Genomic DNA, 22,749 nt, shown 5'->3' on the forward strand with positions numbered 1-22,749 from the left:
GTACTGGACACCTGCCTTTGTCCAGCATTTACTGATATTCATCACAGATCAGGTTGATTGAATCAATTCTTTTCCTGATCTTTTTTATGTGGAAACCCTACTCGCAGCCTGTTAAATTCTGCACCCAAGGAAATGAGACAAATGCTCTTCATCTTGATGACTTGCACTTGTAAAGCAGTATTGGCCTTTATCCTTATTAAGTGCTATACATTGGCCAGCAGCAATATTACCACCAGTAGGGGTGCTGCCTCACGGTTCCAGTGACCCAGGTTCAATCCTGACCTCGCTTGCTGTCTGTGAAGAGTTTGCACATTCTCCTTAAATAAATATGGAATTTCTCTGGGTCCTCCAGTTTCCTCCATATCCTAAAAACAACCTGGTTAGTAGGCTAATTGCGACTGTAAATTGCCACTAGCTTGTAGGTCATTTGGACTTATTGTTTTAAGGGCCTGTTTGCATGCTGTATCTCTGTGATTTTGTAACTCAGATTCAGGTTTTTTTTTCTGGAAGAAAATTATTTGTATTCAATATCAGATGATGCATATGCAAGATACAGTTTCCACCCCAGAGGAAATGGCAGAGATTAGTGATCACCTTGTAGTACTGCTACAGTTTAATGCTGAAATGGCTCATTGTCAGTCCTGGACATTGTTCTGGCACAAGTGTACCATAGAGAGCGTATGGACTGGTTGCATCACAGCTTGGTTTGGCAACTTGAATGCCCAGGAACGAAGAAGAGTGCAAAAAGCTGTGAACATTGCCCAGTCCACCACGGGCTCTGACCTCCCCATCATCGAAGGGATTTACAGGAGTTGGCTGCTTCAAAAAGGCAGCCAGCATCATCAGAGATCCACACCACCCTGACCACGCACTCATTTCACCCCTGCCATCAGGAAGAAGGTACAGGAGCCTGAAAATTATAAGGTCCAGGTTCAGGAACAGCTTCTTTCCTATAGCCATCAGGTTATTAAACATTAAACACTCCAATAAGCTCTGAATTGAATAGACTATTATTGTTATTATTGCACTATCATTGTTTGTTTTTCATTTGTACATATGTGTGTGTATATATGTATGCGTATATATATGCGTGTGTATGTATGAACTTTTTTCTCATGTTTATTATTTTGTTTACAGTGTACTATGTTTACATATTCTGTTGAGCTGCTGCAAGTAAGAATTTCATTGTTCTTTCTGGGACATATGACAATAAAACACTCTTGACTTTTGACTCTCGATTTGGTCAGTTGATCGATCTCCCACATTATACGCTGACTCAATGTCATCTGTAATTTATCCAACAATGGTGGTGTCATCACTGAATTTGAAGATGAGGTTGAATTTGAAGTTGATCCTCAGTTCTGTGGCTGGATCTTCAGCTGACATCCTTTTGCAACAGCAGCCTGTTGATTGAGGAGATAGGTTACTGTGCAGGATTTTCAGAACTAATTAGAGTCAGACTCAGCTGACACAGTGTAAGTTGGAGAATGTTGAGACATGTTGAGAGACTTTCTGGTATTGACATTGGTGCTGGTTTATTATTGTCACATGTATCGAGATACAGTGGAAAGTTTTGTTTTGCGTATTGTGCAGGTAAAACATACAACACGTGAGTGCAATCCTGCCCTACATGAGCACAACAGGGACATTGCAAAAACAGAAAGGAAACAGTGAAGAATGTAGTGTTACAGCTACGGAGAAATTGCAGACAAAAAACAGGGCTAGGCTCGCAACAAGGTAGGTTGGAAGATCAAAATATATCTGTAGCATACAAAAGGGCTGTTCACGAGTTTGATAACAGCAAGAAAGAAGTGTTTTTTGAATCTGGTGGTACATGCTTTCAAGCCTTTCTATCTTCTGCCCAAATGGAGAGGGGAAACAAAGAATGATCAGGGTGTGAATTGTCCTTGATTATATTTCCCAAGACAGCTGGAAGTGACAGCCGGAAGGAAGATGGAGGAAGACTGGTTTGCACAATTGACTGGGGTGCATATTTTAACAAGATTACATAAACATTCACTTCATATTTGGCAAGGGTGCCAAGGACTTCACCTAAAGAGAAAGAGCACTGGATGCGTAAGAAACTGCAAATGCAAAAATCTTGGACAAAATTCAAACTTTTGTAACAACTAATTGTACCAGGCAGCATCTGTGGAGGGAAATAAACAGACAATGTTTTGAGTCAGGACCTTTCTTCAGACTGATGGAGTAGAGGAGAGATGGCTGGTGGAAAGAGATGAGGGGAAGGGGTGGAGAAAAAACTGGTAAGTAGGGTGGGAGTAATTGGCAGGTTAGTCAGCTGTGGGAGAGAAGGGTGAAGTTAATAAGATGGAGATTGTGCACTCTACTACTTTACCATAAAGGAGACTCGTGGAGATGGGGCTCTCTATCCCACTTACGTGGGTGGTATCATAGGCAGCGAGGATAGTTATCAAAACTTACAGCAGGGTCTTTGTCAGGTGGGTAAGTGACCTGAGAAATGGTTAATAGTGTCTAATGCAGGTAAGGGGAGAAGGCAGAAGAATGGGTTTGAGTGGGAAAGATAGATCAGCCTTGATCGAATGTCGGAGTAGACTTAATGGGCCTAATTCTGCTCCTATGACTTATGAACATGAAGTGCGAGGTGTTGCAAGAGGCTGCATTTGGAGTATTGTGTTCAGTTTTTGGTCACCCTGTTACAGGAAAGATATTGTTAAGCTGGAAAGAGTGCAGAGAAGATTTACGAGGATGTTGCCAGGGATTTGGGGGGCTGGGCCACAGGGAGAGTTTGGGCAGGCTAGGGCTTTATTCCTTGGAGCACAGCAGGATGAGAGGTGATCTTGTAGAGGTGCATAAGATAATGAGGGGAACAGATGTTGTGTCTTCTTTGTGGGTAAACGACACTGCTCCTTCTCTGGGCATACCATGGCAGGGAACTCCAATGGCACCGCCAAGCAACAGTGTGCCCAGTCCCTCAGCATTCGTACCATCCTGAAACATTCCCCTGTATGTCAGCCTGCTCTCTCCCCTAATCTTCAGTGGGAAGTGGGTACATGGGAGGTCACGATATGGTTGTCTGTTTCAGCAGCTTCATGCACAGTTAAATCTTGGCGAATAGTAAATTATGTATCAAAGACAGACTTTCAAGCAGGCATATCTTTTAAGAAGAGAGAGGTTGTTTTTTATCCTTTCACCAGAACAATTCTATCTCTACAGGCACTTTGGAGACTGGCCATTAATATTTCAGCAAGGTTTTCGCTTCTCAGTACTTACTATATTTCTCCACAACACATACACTCCCGATAGTGAAAAGAAACAGAGAAATCTATATTGTGGGCAGTAAACTGGGAAACTGTCATCAGTTTTCATAATTTTCATTATTTTCCTCGTCCATCCCAAACCAACTTCATCAATCCGAATTATGTACTTATTAGCTTCTTGGTGTCATAGAGTCATACAGTGAGGAAACAGGCCCATCGGCCCAAGTTGCCCACACCGACCAACATGTCCTATCAACACTAGTCCCACCTGCCTGCATTTGGCTTTATCCCTCTAAACATGTCCTATGCATGTACCTGTCTGAATGTTTCTTAAACGTTGTGATAGTACCTGCCTCAACTACCTCCTCCAGCAGCTCATTCCACATGCCCACCACCCTTTGTGGAAAAAAGTCACCCCTCAGGTTCCTATTAAACCTTTCCCTCCTCACATTAAACCCTTGTCCTCTGGTTTTTGATTCCCCTACTCTGGGCAAGAGACTCCGTGCGTTTACCCAATCTATTCCTCTCATGATTTTGTACACTTCTATAAGATTACCACTATCCTCCTTTGCTCTAAGGAATAGAGCAATAGCTCTTGTGCACAAACTTTTTCCTCCATAACAAAATGAACTGCAATTCAAGAATGTTTAATTTCTGTAAAACGCTTTTAAATGTCTTAAGTTGTGAAAGGAGGTGTAGAAATGCAAAGGCTGGAAGATTTGGCCCTGTTCCATGGTTTTTGGAACATTATAAGTATTGAATTGTGCTTGTAGTGCAGAAGCATGTTTGTGACATATACTATGCTGGACATCTCATCACAGAGGGCTTTAGTATGAACGTAGCAAATGGTCATCAGAATTACACAGTATTGGCAATCAGAGTTGGCAATCATGAAAATCAGGACAAAGGTTGCAGCGGTAGGAGGATGGGTAAGAGAAGGCTCAGGGCTTTCAGTAGAGGAATGAAATTTCCCCTACTTTCAGTAGGGGACCATTGAGGTCCTAGTTACTCTTGGTTTACTATGGTGGGCAGACGTCAAGCTTCACATGTCCAACACTATTTCAGTGTCTGTATAACTCATTATCACCGATCCCACAGCCAAAAATGGACCATTGTGGGCTCCATCTTTCCTTGATTATCGTTGCTCTTTGCATATCTTCCATTCATTTGTCCTATATCTCTCATTTCCCTTTCCCCTGAATCTCAGTCTGAAGAAGGGTATTGATCCGAAACGTCACCCATTCCTTTTCTCTAGAGATGCTGTCTGACCTACTGAGTTAAAAAAACAGCTTTTTGTGTCTGCCTCCTGAAACCGAAACTCCATTCTAAACTCTATCATGTGAGTTTCCCCAAATAAAGAGAGAACGAGATTCATGGAAGTGCTCAAAGTTTTCCTGAAGAACAGTAACATCTCCTGCAGTTCTTGGGAATCTCTTGTCCATGGGTGCTCAATGTGGAAACAGAGCTTGCAGGGTGGTATTGAAAATGTCAGGGCAAGCATGAGGAGCACACCGAAGCACTGTCAGAAGGATCCCAAGCTACTCATCCACCTGTCATCTACATCCCATTGCCATCCCTTGCCCAATTAGTGAAGAGTCTGGGGTTCCCAAATTGGCCTCATCAGCAACCTCAGAACCACAAAACCAGAGTGGAAGCAAGACAGATTGCCTAAGAAGATAATGTTTAGTTTGAAGAAGAGTCTCGACCCAAAATGTCACCCATTCCTTCTAGCCAGATATGCTGCCTAGTCAGATATGCTGAGTTACTCCAGCATTTTGTGTCTAACTAGTGTTTAGTTTAGTTTAGTTTAGTTTAGAGATGCAGCAAGGAAACAGGCCCTTCGGCCCACCGAGTCCGTGCCTACCAGCGATCCCCGCACACTAACACTATCCTGCACACTAGGGACAATTTACAATTTTACCGAGGCAAATTAACCTACAAACGTGTAGGTCTTTGGAATGTGGTAGCAAACCGGAACACCCAGTGAAAACCCAAATAAAGTATTGTGAAACAGCATGAAGATGGCAAAGTACCTAGGTCAGAAGTATGTTAACTGTACATTGCATTACCAAAGCACGTTTCTGAGGAATATTTGTCTCTAGGCAACTGTCATTGTAAAAAAAAGTCTCACCACCTGATTCTACACCGACAATGATCAGCAAATAGAAGTGGAATGTTGGGCCATTAACCTCCAGGTCATTCCATGATGTGAAAATCGTATCAGATTTTGCTGACATTTTAAAATATATAGCAGTGGGTCTTTGTAATTTGGAATAGTAGAGTAATAGAGGTAGACTTTTCGAGAATGACTACTAATCACACCTTAATTTTATTTTTGTGAAAAGTAATGCCAGCTAGACATTAGGTTTTCTTCAGTGGTGGTGTTACACCAAGTGAAACTCCAGCTCTACTTAGAAGCAGAGACAGGAGTGTAATAGCATGATGACATTTAACCAGGGGACAGGAAATGCAGGAAGGTGAATTTATTGATTGGAACCTGAACATCATTTGCCATTAGTTAACATTCCAGTTGAAACAGATTTATTGCTTGAAGCTAAAAAGTAAGCTTTACATAAAATACAATAAGATTAGGCGGTAGAAAATGGCAGCAATTAACGATCATCCCAAGCAATTCCTGTAACAAGCAATCAATGCATCTTCTTCTTCTTGCGTATGATGTGCACAACCTAAAATTGTAGGTCAAGGGTGGACATCCAGGCCAGGGCAGCATCAGTAGCTGGGTGGATGGCCTTGATGCCACCAGGGAAAAGCCTCAGTTAGCAGTCATTCACGATGCGAATCAATGCATGAGTTCAACATAAATCTGATTTTAATGCAATTGATCTCAGAGGGTTTGCTGCTTTTCTCTGGAGCATCCACGCAGTCCAAAGACTTCAAAATGGCATTCTTGATCACAGGGATTGGGATTACTTGGCCAACATGGTGTTTGCACTATACATTGTAAAATAGCTATTATCTATCATATTATCTTATGCTTATCATTCACTGTTTGCTGCAAGTTTAGGTAGAATAACAGTTTATTAGTTAAAAAAAGGAGATTGAAGATGTTTTGTTTTCAATGGAGAGAACCCCAGCTATCAGAAAGATTTTGTTGATTTACTTGTTTTGGCAAGAGGCCTGGGTTCCTCACCATATTACTAATGTACAGTTATATATCAAGGGGCAAACACTGACGTTGCAGTGTGACCCAGATTTTATCGTAATGGATGTTACTCCACTAAGCAGTCCATTTAATCGCTTGTGATTGCACAGCTGGCAACATTTAGCAGTACAGATGTGTTGTTGACCATATTAATCCCTAGGATTTGAATTTCAATTTTATGATTCAGGTCAAAGTAAAAAGGCATGTGGGTAAATCTTCCACTGCCGCATTGACAAGATGTTTTATGTTCTTTAGTAATGTCACTGTTTTGGAATGGACACCCAGCCTCGAGCACTCTCAGGTTAAACATAGCATGTTATCTGTTTTTGGACTCCTACATCGCCCCAGCAATGCCATATGTATGCTGGAGGAACAGCAATTCTTCTTCTTTCCGGGCACATTGCAGCCCTTCGGACTCAGTAATAAATTCAACAATTTCAGGGAGCAGGCTTTCCCTCTTTCTGTCAGAAGTGGCTGGCTTATACAAGTTCATCCATTTGCAATGTTAACTTTGTTTTTATTCTCCTTCTATGAATGTTAACATTATTGACTGAGAATTTCCAATGTTCCCTTTTATTTCATATTTCCAACAATAGACAAGACAGGGAAAAAAACTTTAGGACCAGACAGCATAATCTTATAATTAAAGTCAGCCCTTTTTGGATTGAACATTGTTGTTAGTAACATTAAATCTGAGATTAATAGATTTTTATTAACCAAAGGCATTAAGAAATATAGGACAAAGTGAGGGATAGATCTTAGGTCTTTAGAACCACCAGAGGAATAATCATGATTACTAAGGAAGAGAGCACAAAAAAAAAACTGCAGTGAGGTCATGCTGTTATTAAATAAGTGGACTAAAACAAATCCTAATTGAACAGGAATTACTTTGTAAACAAGAATCAAAACATTTTGTTGTGTATTATGGAATTGCAATGCGTGAACTACTTTCGAACAAGTCAACACCAATTGAAAGGATATAAGACTCACGAGATATTCACTGTCATTACCAATAACCATAGCAACCAGGTCATAGCAACCACAATTCAGTTTCCTTGTTTTGATGATCCTATAATGGCACTCAACTTGCACAGATGATGTCTTTCCTACTATATGGAGATTGCTTCCACCAAGTAGCTAGAATTACCTGCAAGGAGGAGAATCTCATTGCAGACTACCCTATTATCACTGTGGTGACAGCAATTCATTGGCCAATCATTCAGCCTTAAGAGGAGCACAGTGTATTTAAGATTTCCCTCTCTGGTGCACAGAATTACCACAAGCTGGTTGAGAAAGGATCAGATGAATAATCAATTTCATTCCCAAAATTTGGGGGATCTAGAAGCAGGCATTAAAAACTGTCATATCCAGGCCAGCTCTTCTTCCTTAACGATGCCCATGAATTTGAAGGTGGGTGCCCCTTCACTGACTCAAAGCCTAAAATATTTAAATACCTTTCTCCATGGGATTTTCTGGGATCAGTGGGGAAACAAGGTCAGTCCCAGAATGCCTCCCCACACCAGTTATTTTCTTTTCCTTTCAACCTTGTATACTACATGTACTTAAATTCTCTCTCAAAGTGATTCACACGTGGTTGCCACTCCAATCATTTAACTATGGTGGGAGCTTCCCCAATCAATCTCATTGGTCCACTAGCACTGCTCCAATACAACACTCCTGCATTATCTGTGGATTTGAGGAATCTTCCATGGTTGCCTGGATAGTCTATGCTTTGGGTTCACATCAGAACCAAAATGCTGTTAATGCCTACCCAAAAACTGCTTCATTGTGAATTTTCTTGTTTATTTTGGCCTTTTGTTTAAAATGGTGAAAAAGATTTTACAACTGATAAAAAAGATCATAAGAAATAAGATGTATTGGAAGCCTATTAAGAATCCTTCAGACCTTGATCAGTAATTCCCTTTAAACAAGCTATGGGTTTCCAAGCTATGGGTTTGCACCAAAGGATCTCTTTGTACCTTAAAGCTCCTCCATTCGCAGCCATTTATTCTATTTATCCTACAAGAACTTGACTACCAAAAGTGAATTCTATCACACTTGTCAGGAATAAATTCCATCTACTGCCACTCTATCCAACTTTGCATCTGATTTATGTCCCGTTATATCCTGAGACAAATTTCTTCACTAACTGCAAATCCACCAGTTTTCTTGTCATCTGCAAACCTACCAATCAGGCCACCCACATCGTTATGTGGATCATTTATATATTACAAACAACAAATATCCCTATGGAACCCCCACCACTTGTAACAGACTCCCAGTCAGAAAAACCCCCAACTAGCACTACCTTCTGACTCAAATCACCAAGCCAATATTGGATCCAGTTTGCCAACACACTTTGGTCTCCTTGTGTCAGCGTACCTTTACAGGAGCTTGTCAAATTCATTTCTAAAGTCGTTAGTAAAAAAATGTCTATTGCATTGTTTGCATCAATTTTCATCAATTTCCTTTGCTTACTGAGGAAAGTCAATTTTACCAAATATGTCTGCCATCACGTTTCCAGCTCAAGGAGTGGAGAGGTGGTTTTCACCCATACTGCTCTCTCAACTTCAGTCCCACTGACACCACATTCATCCATTCTTAGGGCTTTACACAGTTGTTGCCAGGATGTAATATAGGCATGAATTCATTAGTCGATTCATGTGCTTTCGAGAAAAGCAAATGAAAGTATTCAGCTTTGGCATCACGGACAGCAGTGAATTTTCAGCATCTACTTTTATGAGATCACTGGCTTTCCCGTGCCTCCATGTGGCTTGGTAAACTTCTACAGTTTAATACCTCCTTGGCAAACTCATCCTGAAGAAACAAGCTCAGATCCTTAAAATTGCTCCCGCAATTCCTGAATGAAAAGCTGGGTAATGAATTTTAAATGCTTAAAGTGACAGCATAAAAAAATCCTTGAGATGAATTCTCTTCTTGCAATGCAGTAGATCTATGAAGCTATGTTCAAATTAAAACAATGACCACAAGACCTTGACTTAGGAATGGATGGAAGCCAAAAATAAAGAGAAAGAAGATTTTTTCCTTTACTCTTGCTTTGCAATAATTCCCGATGGGCAGAGACGAAGATGGGGGGTAAAATTATGAGACCGTTTTAAGTCATTCTTTCTCCCTCGAATTGTCCCACCACAAATCTCACTAAGTTTTTAGGGACTAACAATCAGATAGGAATAATGAGGCTGTTAATTTATATCATTCCCATTTTCCTAAATATACTTAAGAATATATGCCATTGTTTACAAATGCACTTTTTTTGCATCCCTTCTTCAAAATAAAAGTAATCATAACTTAAAACAGAAACTGAAAAAGCATCTGTGGAAAGAGAAATATAGTTATTGTTTCAGGTCAAAGATCATTCACTGATATCTTTGTCCTGAAACAAAATGTCTTTGACCTGAAAATACTAACTTGAAACATTCCCTGTCCAATGATGATTCATAACCAATATTTTCTGTTTTAGAGATTGCCAGAATCTGAGTCTGCAGGTTATTTTTAAATTCATATATTGGTGAATTTGCATCAAGTATTTGATCAGTTCTTCGAACTCAATTTCAAACATTCTGGAAAGAAAATGTTTTTTTTAAATTTATTACATTCAAGAACTTTCCTCCATATTCCACAATATCCTTGGAAACCAATGCGTTTAAAGAGAATTACTGATCAAGGTCTGAAGGATTCTTAATAGGCTTCCAATACATCTTATTTCTTATGTTTTTACCAGAGAAAGAAGAGTAAGACAGTCAAGGGAAGATGAAAGGAAGACTTCATCAGGACTAATGTGCCAGCACACTCTTCTCATCCTTCACCAGTGGCTCTGGCCTATATAGCTGTACTTTATCTGTGTGATTTGGAGAAGCTTCTGTTGGTTGCTGTAGTCATATCTGTCATTAAGATCCACAACATGCCTGGCCTCAACTATAAAAGGGAAATTGTCTTTTTATGTCACAACAGACTTCTAAAAAGCTTTTGGAGGCTTTTTACATGTTAGGTTTTTTACTTGTTTAGCATGGTAACTAGTGTGGCAGGTCTACAAAGATGGCTTGAGCACTATTTGAAAGATTGTCTCACATCAAAAATACTGGAAGACTCAGCAGGTCAGTGTGCATTCAACATACAGTAATATTTATGTTCAATCATCGTGCACAACAAGGGTTGCCAACTGTCCCATATTAGCTGGGACATCCTGTATTTTGGGCTAAATTGATTTGTCCCGCCCTTGTCCCGTATTAGGCCTGGACGGCACTGTATGCCTGGACACTCTAGCCCCAGACACTGTAAGCCCGGACACTGTAACCCGGGGGTAGCTGTAGTCCGGGACAGTGTAGGCCCGGGTGTCGCCTAACGGAGGTTGCATAGCAACCCACCTGCCGGCCCGGGCGGCTGCCATTGGAGCGGGAGCACGTGGCCGCTGGCTGTGTGAGGTCACATGGGGCATGGGGCGGTGATGTCACCTTGTCCCTTATTGGGGAGTGAGGAAGTTGGCAACCCTTTGCACAACCCTTGTGATCAGTACTCCAAATGTGATCTCACCAAAGTCCTATATACCTGCATCATGATTTCCTGACTTTTATACTTAATGGCCCAACCAATGAAGGCAAGTATACACTATGTCTTCTTTACCACTCTATCTATTTATGTTGCCACTTTCAGGGAGTTATGGACTTGGACCCCAAGATCCTTCTGTACATCAATGCTGTTAAGGGTAATGCTGTTAATTGTATATTTTCCCCTTACATTCACCCTCCCAAAGTGCAACACCTCACACTTGCCTGGATTAAACACTATCTGCCATTTTTTTGCCCATTTCTGTAGCTGATCTATACCCACTTTTTTTACATTGAAAGCCTTCCTCACAGTCCACGACCCCACCAATCTTGGTGTAATCTGCTATCTTACTAACCAACCAACATCTACACTTATGCCAAAGTCATTTATGTAAGTGAGCTGTGAGGTATATAAGCCATTTCCCTTGCATCTAATTCCATGCAACGCGAGGTATTTTGTCCCATGGCAGCCTTTTATTTCAACACATGGAAATAATGGTCATTCCATTTTAATCAGCCCACTGCACACAGGGGACCTACAAGGTTCCAGCTGATCAAAGAAATTCTCCAACTGCGAGTCAGATGAAATGATTCTGTGCTAGTTATTTAGTGTCCAAAACTGTGTTCTGAAATATTTTTAGATTACCAACATTAATGAGGATACGGACATACAAGTTTAAATATCTACTGGAATTTAAATTATACCTTTATAGAGGACAGCTAACAGAACCACTAATGAGCTTAAACATTCAAATATCTGGTCATATTTTTCTCTGAGGATATAATTCAAATGAAATATCATTGCATAGGGACGAGTTAAAATTAGTGCTGCTATGTGCCTTGATGTCACAGTTTTTGAAATATTAAGCAGAACAAATTAACAAGTGTCACCGTTTTTATTGTAAGTTCACAAGCTATTTGAATAATTAGTTGTAATAATCAAATAAATTTAATCACACACTTGTTGAAAACAATAAAGGAAGGGAGATAATTACAACGTATAAAAAGAAAGTTTAGGCAGGTTGAAATGAATAAATGTGCGCAAGGGACAAATAAACCTTTTGTATGAAAAATCTCTATTTCACCTTATTTTCTTGTAAAGAAAACACAGGTCATGGGGTCAATACTTCAGTGTGCCGACCTGCAAAATATTTTCACATCACTGCCTCCTCCTCTAATAGATCCAATTCTCTTGGTATCCTCGTATTTCAAAGGAACCATACTTTTCGAGAATAGAAGAAAATTTTATTTTCTAGGCCAACTTAAGATATTGCTTTTGGCCGAGAGGGCTATTAATTAAACAGCACACTGTCTCAGTGGTGAATATAGCTGCATACAAAAACATCTCATGGGTGAGATGAGACTTTTGGCAAAGTAACTGAGGAATACTCGTGCTTTTAAACTGTCCACAAGTCAGTCTCTGTATTTATTGCAAATTAAAACTAAACTCCAAATGCTGGAAAACTGGAATAAAAAATAGAAATGCTGGAACAACTCAACAGGCGAAGGAGCACCTGTGGAAAGAGAAGCAGCATTATTGTGTCAGGTCAAAGACCCTTTGCCAGTTTCTGTTTAACTAAGTAAAATTATCACTCAAGTTGAGGCTTTTGTGATCTTCTCCAATATCAAATAGGCTGCTGAAGATTGATTTGAATGCAGAAAAAAATCATTCAATTTAATTAACACTCTGATTTAAGACTATGTATTTGCGGCATGACAAAAGATGGCAGGGACATTGTTAAAAAGGGAACTGCAGATGCTGGTTTATACCAAAGAAAAACACAGAATGCCAGTGTAATTCAATGGGTCAGGCAGCATAACTGCAGAAAACGGACGGGTGACGTTTCAAGTCGGAACCCTTCTTCGGACATGGTTGTTTATTTTTTAACAAATTTAGAACAGAAATTGCTTGTTCAAGCCATATCTGTAATGTACTAGATAGAATAAATAAGAATAGCAACTTTCCATTATTTGTTCCCTTTTATCATAGCAAAACCTCACAAGGCTCTTTACGGAAACATAAATTGTTAAAAATTGGCATTGAACTAAATGATATTGGAGCAGGTGATCAAGAAATTCAATGAAGAGATAGATTTTAGTAAGTATCTTAAAGGAAGAAAGGAACAGAGTGCAGTGAATTTTTCATAGGGAATTTTTCATTGTAAATTTTTTATTCGTAGGGAATGAATTTCAGGACCATGCGTCTGAACCAACCCATTAAATTTCAGGATGACTAAGATGCCAGAGTTTTAAAGAAGCGGGAGGGAGGGAGGGAGGGAGGGAGGGAGGGAGGGAGGGAGGGAGGGAGGGAGGGAGGGAGGGAGGGAGGGAGGGAGGGAGGGAGGGAGGGAAGGGAGGGAGGGAAGGAAGGAAAAGACAAGTGAGAATTTTAAAACCGTTCATTCATTAATCAGCAGATGCCGCTTTTCCAGTTGATGTTGCCCAGGGGCAGCATGTAGAAGAGGAGGAAGGAGGAGCTCAGAGTAGATCCAAGGAGGGGCACTTGAGGTAAATGCTTGGTGAGAGAGTAACAAATTCTCTAGCTGTAACTAAATAGACTAAAGTGGTCCCATCCTGCTAAATTGTGATGGCGATTCACTGTCAAAGGCTTTAGAGAAGTCAAGAAAGTCATGGATCGATAGATCACCATAATCCAATCAATTTGAATTTCATTAGTGACAGAGATGTTAATCAGATATTATAGGGATTTAAACACACGTCCAATGCAAGCTCTTGACACTTCTTCTACCAAATCTTGAATTTGCAAAAATGTCATATCAATCACAGTTAAAGTTCAACAGTTATACTTGAAGTGCTTTGCATATTATCAACAAAAATCTAGTCTGTAATTCCATGTAACTTCCATAAAATAATAACAGTTATCTTAATGTATTAGCTTTTCGGAAGGTCTGCATGAAAGTTAACTAGCATCCAGAAACGTTAAAGAGTTTTAGAAATTAAATTGCCTGAGGATTACGTTTATCTTTCAAGTAAAAGGCACAATACTGATTTAATAAACAGGAATTAATTTCCTCATCATTTTATCCAGAATTATCTGTACATCTGTATATTAGCTTTGAATAGAGTCGTCTTCAGTGCTGAAGTGATGATGTTGGCTCAGTTGTGAGTCACTTACAGACTCAACGCATGAAAGGGCAGTAAGGACATTCTTTTGGAGGAGGCAGAGAAAGTGGACTCCTTCACTATATTCATTATGACACAAATTCTCCCCCATCCATTACAATCCATAAAGTAAGATATGATTAACAAGCACTTGACTATGCAAGATAATCTGAAGCTGTGAGTGGAAACAAAATACGAGGCTGCGGGGAGATAGCAGGGCATTGGGCCTGGATGGATTACACATGCATTGATATAGCAGTAGCATGGACTTGAACATGGCACCAAAATCTCGCGACTGTGTATACTGTCCCCGTGTACTACTGCCATGCACTTGTACAGCGATACTTTCACAGAACTGTATACACAATTTGAATTTCACTGTATCTCAGTGCATGTGACAATAAAGTGCCATTGAACACAGTGGTCCTTACCCATGCTGTAATATTTTTGTTTTAATTGTAAATCTGACTACTTAGACTTTTTGAAGAAATTACAAATAGGTAAGAAAACTTTTATGTAATTTTAGTCTGTGCATTTCTTGAAAATCTGTCTTATCAGAGATGAGCTGCTATATCTACGTACCAAAATACTGAACAGTAAAATCATTGGCTTAGCTCACATATCTTGCCTGCAAGGATTTTGAAAATTCTGATCTTTCTTGACCCAAAAATGAGAGGTGCTAACATAGAATGAATTAGAATAATTAAAAGCTGTCTGGAATATCTTGAACAATGTAAACCAGTTGATTATATACTCAATATTAATGAACAATTATAAGAATTGCATGGGAGAATTGCCTTTTATTAGTTCAAACACCTCGTTTACTCCGGGAAACCTCAGGGAAATAGAACCAGCCAAGATTAATGAATCTGACTGAGACTCTTGAGAAGATAATGCAACACTGATTAGCTGTAGCCTTTTTAAATAAACAGTGGAATGTTGAGGCACCAATGAATCATATGGAGAGTTCTATAAGAAATCTTTAGATACCATTTTTATGCAAAAATGTGGAAGCAAGAATGTACTGGGTGCAATGTTGATAGGACAGGTATGTTTTAAAGTTCAGATTTGACAGCCAAATGTGCTCTCAAATGCTGATTACTCTCATTTTGAGTTTGGATTAAAACACTACACAATCATCTGTAGGTTTAGCAATCAATGCTCAGTGGGTTCCTTGCATCCAACTTCACGGAAGGTGTAAAACACTCTAACTAGCACATGCCATTATATTGCAGGATAACTCATGCGGAGGTTTTTGTAACATAGAAACATAGAAACATAGAAACATAGAAACATAGAAAATAGGTGCAGGAGTAGGCCATTCGGCCCTTCGAGCCTGCACCGCCATTCAATATGATCATGGCTGATCATTCAGCTCAGTAGCCTGTACCTGCCTTCTCTCCATACCCCCTGATCCCTTTAGCAAAAAGGGCCACATCTAACTCCCTCTTAAATATAGCCAATGAACTGGCCTCAACTACCTTCTGTGGCAGAGAATTCCACAGACTCACCACTCTCTGTGTAAAGAAATGTTTTCTCATCTCGGTCCTAAAAGACTTCCCCCTTATCCTTAAGCTGTGACCCCTGGTTCTGGACTCCCCCAACATCAGGAACAATCTTCCCGCATCTAGCCTCTCCAACCCCTTAAGAATTTTATATGTTTCTATAAGATCCCCCCTCAGTCTTCTAAATTCCAGCGAGTACAAGCCCAGTCTATCTAGTCTTTCCTCATATGTAAGTCCCGCCATCCCAGGGATCAATCTGGTGAACCTTCTCTGTACTCCCTCTAAGGCAAGAATGTCTTTCCTCAGGTTAGGAGACCAAAACTGCACACAATACTCCAGGTGCGGTCTCACCAAGGCCCTGTACAACTGCAGCAGAACCTCCCTGCTCCTAAACTCAAATCCTCTTGCTAGATGGAACTAGATCTCCTGATGAGGAAGAACATCTTGTATCTAGGTGGGAAAGGACACCACCCCAGCTATTGCCCCATTTTCCTGAAGATGTTCCATGCGTCTTTCTGTTCCTCATCCAAACCAGAAGGGGAGCCCTAGCTGACTATAATTGACCAAGTAGTTGATTTCTCTTGATGCCCATAGGATGGTGCTTTCCTCTTTTTAGACGTTCTTCAAAGAAAGTCCAGAATAAATGTTTCCCAAGTGGTGGTGAGGTTCTCTAATGTGTTTCAGATATTCTTTTCATGGCTCCGGCAACAATTCCCTTGAATTGATATCTCAAAGCTAAAACCAACACCAATGTTGTAATTTTTCATAAACAATTCGTTACTGTTTGGTGAAAGCATTTAGTGCTTTGGTGCATGCCACCAAAATGCTGTGCACTTCCATTAATGTCTTAATGGAGCCTCATGAGCACATGCATGCATTATAATTGGCACATCAGATGTTTATCAGACGTTAAGGGGTTCTCTACCTGGGTCTGCCTTGAACAGGCTAAACTGGGGCTTCAGTTTGAGATCCAATTTTAGTCATCACCTTCCTGCCGACATTTTGAGGTGAAACTCATTCCTTTTTCTTGCAGTTAAGAGACTTGGTGCTCTGTGTTAAAAATTGCTGGGCCTGCCTTCTGGGTAATCTTTAAAAAGTTGGCTATTCCGCACCAGCGGAAAGCAAGTTGATTTTTAAACTGCCTAGTCAGATATGCTGAGTTACTCCAGCATTTTGTGTCTAACTAGTGTTTAGTTTAGTTTAGTTTAGTTTAGAGATGCAGCAAGGAAACAGGCCCTTCGGCCCACCGAGTCCGTGCCTACCAGCGATCCCCGCACACTAACACTATCCTGCACACTAGGGACAATTTACAATTTTACCGAGGCAAATTAACCTACAAACGTGTAGGTCTTTGGAATGTGGTAGCAAACCGGAACACCCAGTGAAAACCCAAATAAAGTATTGTGAAACAGCATGAAGATGGCAAAGTACCTAGGTCAGAAGTATGTTAACTGTACATTGCATTACCAAAGCACGTTTCTGAGGAATATTTGTCTCTAGGCAACTGTCATTGTAAAAAAAAGTCTCACCACCTGATTCTACACCGACAATGATCAGCAAATAGAAGTGGAATGTTGGGCCATTAACCTCCAGGTCATTCCATGATGTGAAAATCGTATCAGATTTTGCTGACATTTTAAAATATATAGCAGTGGGTCTTTGTAATTTGGAATAGTAGAGTAATAGAGGTAGACTTTTCGAGAATGACTACTAATCACACCTTAATTTTATTTTTGTGAAAAGTAATGCCAGCTAGACATTAGGTTTTCTTCAGTGGTGGTGTTACACCAAGTGAAACTCCAGCTCTACTTAGAAGCAGAGACAGGAGTGTAATAGCATGATGACATTTAACCAGGGGACAGGAAATGCAGGAAGGTGAATTTATTGATTGGAACCTGAACATCATTTGCCATTAGTTAACATTCCAGTTGAAACAGATTTATTGCTTGAAGCTAAAAAGTAAGCTTTACATAAAATACAATAAGATTAGGCGGTAGAAAATGGCAGCAATTAACGATCATCCCAAGCAATTCCTGTAACAAGCAATCAATGCATCTTCTTCTTCTTGCGTATGATGTGCACAACCTAAAATTGTAGGTCAAGGGTGGACATCCAGGCCAGGGCAGCATCAGTAGCTGGGTGGATGGCCTTGATGCCACCAGGGAAAAGCCTCAGTTAGCAGTCATTCACGATGCGAATCAATGCATGAGTTCAACATAAATCTGATTTTAATGCAATTGATCTCAGAGGGTTTGCTGCTTTTCTCTGGAGCATCCACGCAGTCCAAAGACTTCAAAATGGCATTCTTGATCACAGGGATTGGGATTACTTGGCCAACATGGTGTTTGCACTATACATTGTAAAATAGCTATTATCTATCATATTATCTTATGCTTATCATTCACTGTTTGCTGCAAGTTTAGGTAGAATAACAGTTTATTAGTTAAAAAAAGGAGATTGAAGATGTTTTGTTTTCAATGGAGAGAACCCCAGCTATCAGAAAGATTTTGTTGATTTACTTGTTTTGGCAAGAGGCCTGGGTTCCTCACCATATTACTAATGTACAGTTATATATCAAGGGGCAAACACTGACGTTGCAGTGTGACCCAGATTTTATCGTAATGGATGTTACTCCACTAAGCAGTCCATTTAATCGCTTGTGATTGCACAGCTGGCAACATTTAGCAGTACAGATGTGTTGTTGACCATATTAATCCCTAGGATTTGAATTTCAATTTTATGATTCAGGTCAAAGTAAAAAGGCATGTGGGTAAATCTTCCACTGCCGCATTGACAAGATGTTTTATGTTCTTTAGTAATGTCACTGTTTTGGAATGGACACCCAGCCTCGAGCACTCTCAGGTTAAACATAGCATGTTATCTGTTTTTGGACTCCTACATCGCCCCAGCAATGCCATATGTATGCTGGAGGAACAGCAATTCTTCTTCTTTCCGGGCACATTGCAGCCCTTCGGACTCAGTAATAAATTCAACAATTTCAGGGAGCAGGCTTTCCCTCTTTCTGTCAGAAGTGGCTGGCTTATACAAGTTCATCCATTTGCAATGTTAACTTTGTTTTTATTCTCCTTCTATGAATGTTAACATTATTGACTGAGAATTTCCAATGTTCCCTTTTATTTCATATTTCCAACAATAGACAAGACAGGGAAAAAAACTTTAGGACCAGACAGCATAATCTTATAATTAAAGTCAGCCCTTTTTGGATTGAACATTGTTGTTAGTAACATTAAATCTGAGATTAATAGATTTTTATTAACCAAAGGCATTAAGAAATATAGGACAAAGTGAGGGATAGATCTTAGGTCTTTAGAACCACCAGAGGAATAATCATGATTACTAAGGAAGAGAGCACAAAAAAAAAACTGCAGTGAGGTCATGCTGTTATTAAATAAGTGGACTAAAACAAATCCTAATTGAACAGGAATTACTTTGTAAACAAGAATCAAAACATTTTGTTGTGTATTATGGAATTGCAATGCGTGAACTACTTTCGAACAAGTCAACACCAATTGAAAGGATATAAGACTCACGAGATATTCACTGTCATTACCAATAACCATAGCAACCAGGTCATAGCAACCACAATTCAGTTTCCTTGTTTTGATGATCCTATAATGGCACTCAACTTGCACAGATGATGTCTTTCCTACTATATGGAGATTGCTTCCACCAAGTAGCTAGAATTACCTGCAAGGAGGAGAATCTCATTGCAGACTACCCTATTATCACTGTGGTGACAGCAATTCATTGGCCAATCATTCAGCCTTAAGAGGAGCACAGTGTATTTAAGATTTCCCTCTCTGGTGCACAGAATTACCACAAGCTGGTTGAGAAAGGATCAGATGAATAATCAATTTCATTCCCAAAATTTGGGGGATCTAGAAGCAGGCATTAAAAACTGTCATATCCAGGCCAGCTCTTCTTCCTTAACGATGCCCATGAATTTGAAGGTGGGTGCCCCTTCACTGACTCAAAGCCTAAAATATTTAAATACCTTTCTCCATGGGATTTTCTGGGATCAGTGGGGAAACAAGGTCAGTCCCAGAATGCCTCCCCACACCAGTTATTTTCTTTTCCTTTCAACCTTGTATACTACATGTACTTAAATTCTCTCTCAAAGTGATTCACACGTGGTTGCCACTCCAATCATTTAACTATGGTGGGAGCTTCCCCAATCAATCTCATTGGTCCACTAGCACTGCTCCAATACAACACTCCTGCATTATCTGTGGATTTGAGGAATCTTCCATGGTTGCCTGGATAGTCTATGCTTTGGGTTCACATCAGAACCAAAATGCTGTTAATGCCTACCCAAAAACTGCTTCATTGTGAATTTTCTTGTTTATTTTGGCCTTTTGTTTAAAATGGTGAAAAAGATTTTACAACTGATAAAAAAGATCATAAGAAATAAGATGTATTGGAAGCCTATTAAGAATCCTTCAGACCTTGATCAGTAATTCCCTTTAAACAAGCTATGGGTTTCCAAGCTATGGGTTTGCACCAAAGGATCTCTTTGTACCTTAAAGCTCCTCCATTCGCAGCCATTTATTCTATTTATCCTACAAGAACTTGACTACCAAAAGTGAATTCTATCACACTTGTCAGGAATAAATTCCATCTACTGCCACTCTATCCAACTTTGCATCTGATTTATGTCCCGTTATATCCTGAGACAAATTTCTTCACTAACTGCAAATCCACCAGTTTTCTTGTCATCTGCAAACCTACCAATCAGGCCACCCACATCGTTATGTGGATCATTTATATATTACAAACAACAAATATCCCTATGGAACCCCCACCACTTGTAACAGACTCCCAGTCAGAAAAACCCCCAACTAGCACTACCTTCTGACTCAAATCACCAAGCCAATATTGGATCCAGTTTGCCAACACACTTTGGTCTCCTTGTGTCAGCGTACCTTTACAGGAGCTTGTCAAATTCATTTCTAAAGTCGTTAGTAAAAAAATGTCTATTGCATTGTTTGCATCAATTTTCATCAATTTCCTTTGCTTACTGAGGAAAGTCAATTTTACCAAATATGTCTGCCATCACGTTTCCAGCTCAAGGAGTGGAGAGGTGGTTTTCACCCATACTGCTCTCTCAACTTCAGTCCCACTGACACCACATTCATCCATTCTTAGGGCTTTACACAGTTGTTGCCAGGATGTAATATAGGCATGAATTCATTAGTCGATTCATGTGCTTTCGAGAAAAGCAAATGAAAGTATTCAGCTTTGGCATCACGGACAGCAGTGAATTTTCAGCATCTACTTTTATGAGATCACTGGCTTTCCCGTGCCTCCATGTGGCTTGGTAAACTTCTACAGTTTAATACCTCCTTGGCAAACTCATCCTGAAGAAACAAGCTCAGATCCTTAAAATTGCTCCCGCAATTCCTGAATGAAAAGCTGGGTAATGAATTTTAAATGCTTAAAGTGACAGCATAAAAAAATCCTTGAGATGAATTCTCTTCTTGCAATGCAGTAGATCTATGAAGCTATGTTCAAATTAAAACAATGACCACAAGACCTTGACTTAGGAATGGATGGAAGCCAAAAATAAAGAGAAAGAAGATTTTTTCCTTTACTCTTGCTTTGCAATAATTCCCGATGGGCAGAGACGAAGATGGGGGGTAAAATTATGAGACCGTTTTAAGTCATTCTTTCTCCCTCGAATTGTCCCACCACAAATCTCACTAAGTTTTTAGGGACTAACAATCAGATAGGAATAATGAGGCTGTTAATTTATATCATTCCCATTTTCCTAAATATACTTAAGAATATATGCCATTGTTTACAAATGCACTTTTTTTGCATCCCTTCTTCAAAATAAAAGTAATCATAACTTAAAACAGAAACTGAAAAAGCATCTGTGGAAAGAGAAATATAGTTATTGTTTCAGGTCAAAGATCATTCACTGATATCTTTGTCCTGAAACAAAATGTCTTTGACCTGAAAATACTAACTTGAAACATTCCCTGTCCAATGATGATTCATAACCAATATTTTCTGTTTTAGAGATTGCCAGAATCTGAGTCTGCAGGTTATTTTTAAATTCATATATTGGTGAATTTGCATCAAGTATTTGATCAGTTCTTCGAACTCAATTTCAAACATTCTGGAAAGAAAATGTTTTTTTTAAATTTATTACATTCAAGAACTTTCCTCCATATTCCACAATATCCTTGGAAACCAATGCGTTTAAAGAGAATTACTGATCAAGGTCTGAAGGATTCTTAATAGGCTTCCAATACATCTTATTTCTTATGTTTTTACCAGAGAAAGAAGAGTAAGACAGTCAAGGGAAGATGAAAGGAAGACTTCATCAGGACTAATGTGCCAGCACACTCTTCTCATCCTTCACCAGTGGCTCTGGCCTATATAGCTGTACTTTATCTGTGTGATTTGGAGAAGCTTCTGTTGGTTGCTGTAGTCATATCTGTCATTAAGATCCACAACATGCCTGGCCTCAACTATAAAAGGGAAATTGTCTTTTTATGTCACAACAGACTTCTAAAAAGCTTTTGGAGGCTTTTTACATGTTAGGTTTTTTACTTGTTTAGCATGGTAACTAGTGTGGCAGGTCTACAAAGATGGCTTGAGCACTATTTGAAAGATTGTCTCACATCAAAAATACTGGAAGACTCAGCAGGTCAGTGTGCATTCAACATACAGTAATATTTATGTTCAATCATCGTGCACAACAAGGGTTGCCAACTGTCCCATATTAGCTGGGACATCCTGTATTTTGGGCTAAATTGATTTGTCCCGCCCTTGTCCCGTATTAGGCCTGGACGGCACTGTATGCCTGGACACTCTAGCCCCAGACACTGTAAGCCCGGACACTGTAACCCGGGGGTAGCTGTAGTCCGGGACAGTGTAGGCCCGGGTGTCGCCTAACGGAGGTTGCATAGCAACCCACCTGCCGGCCCGGGCGGCTGCCATTGGAGCGGGAGCACGTGGCCGCTGGCTGTGTGAGGTCACATGGGGCATGGGGCGGTGATGTCACCTTGTCCCTTATTGGGGAGTGAGGAAGTTGGCAACCCTTTGCACAACCCTTGTGATCAGTACTCCAAATGTGATCTCACCAAAGTCCTATATACCTGCATCATGATTTCCTGACTTTTATA

This window comes from Rhinoraja longicauda, chromosome 15 (genome assembly GCF_053455715.1).
Source record: "Rhinoraja longicauda isolate Sanriku21f chromosome 15, sRhiLon1.1, whole genome shotgun sequence".
Taxonomy (NCBI): domain Eukaryota; kingdom Metazoa; phylum Chordata; class Chondrichthyes; order Rajiformes; family Arhynchobatidae; genus Rhinoraja; species Rhinoraja longicauda.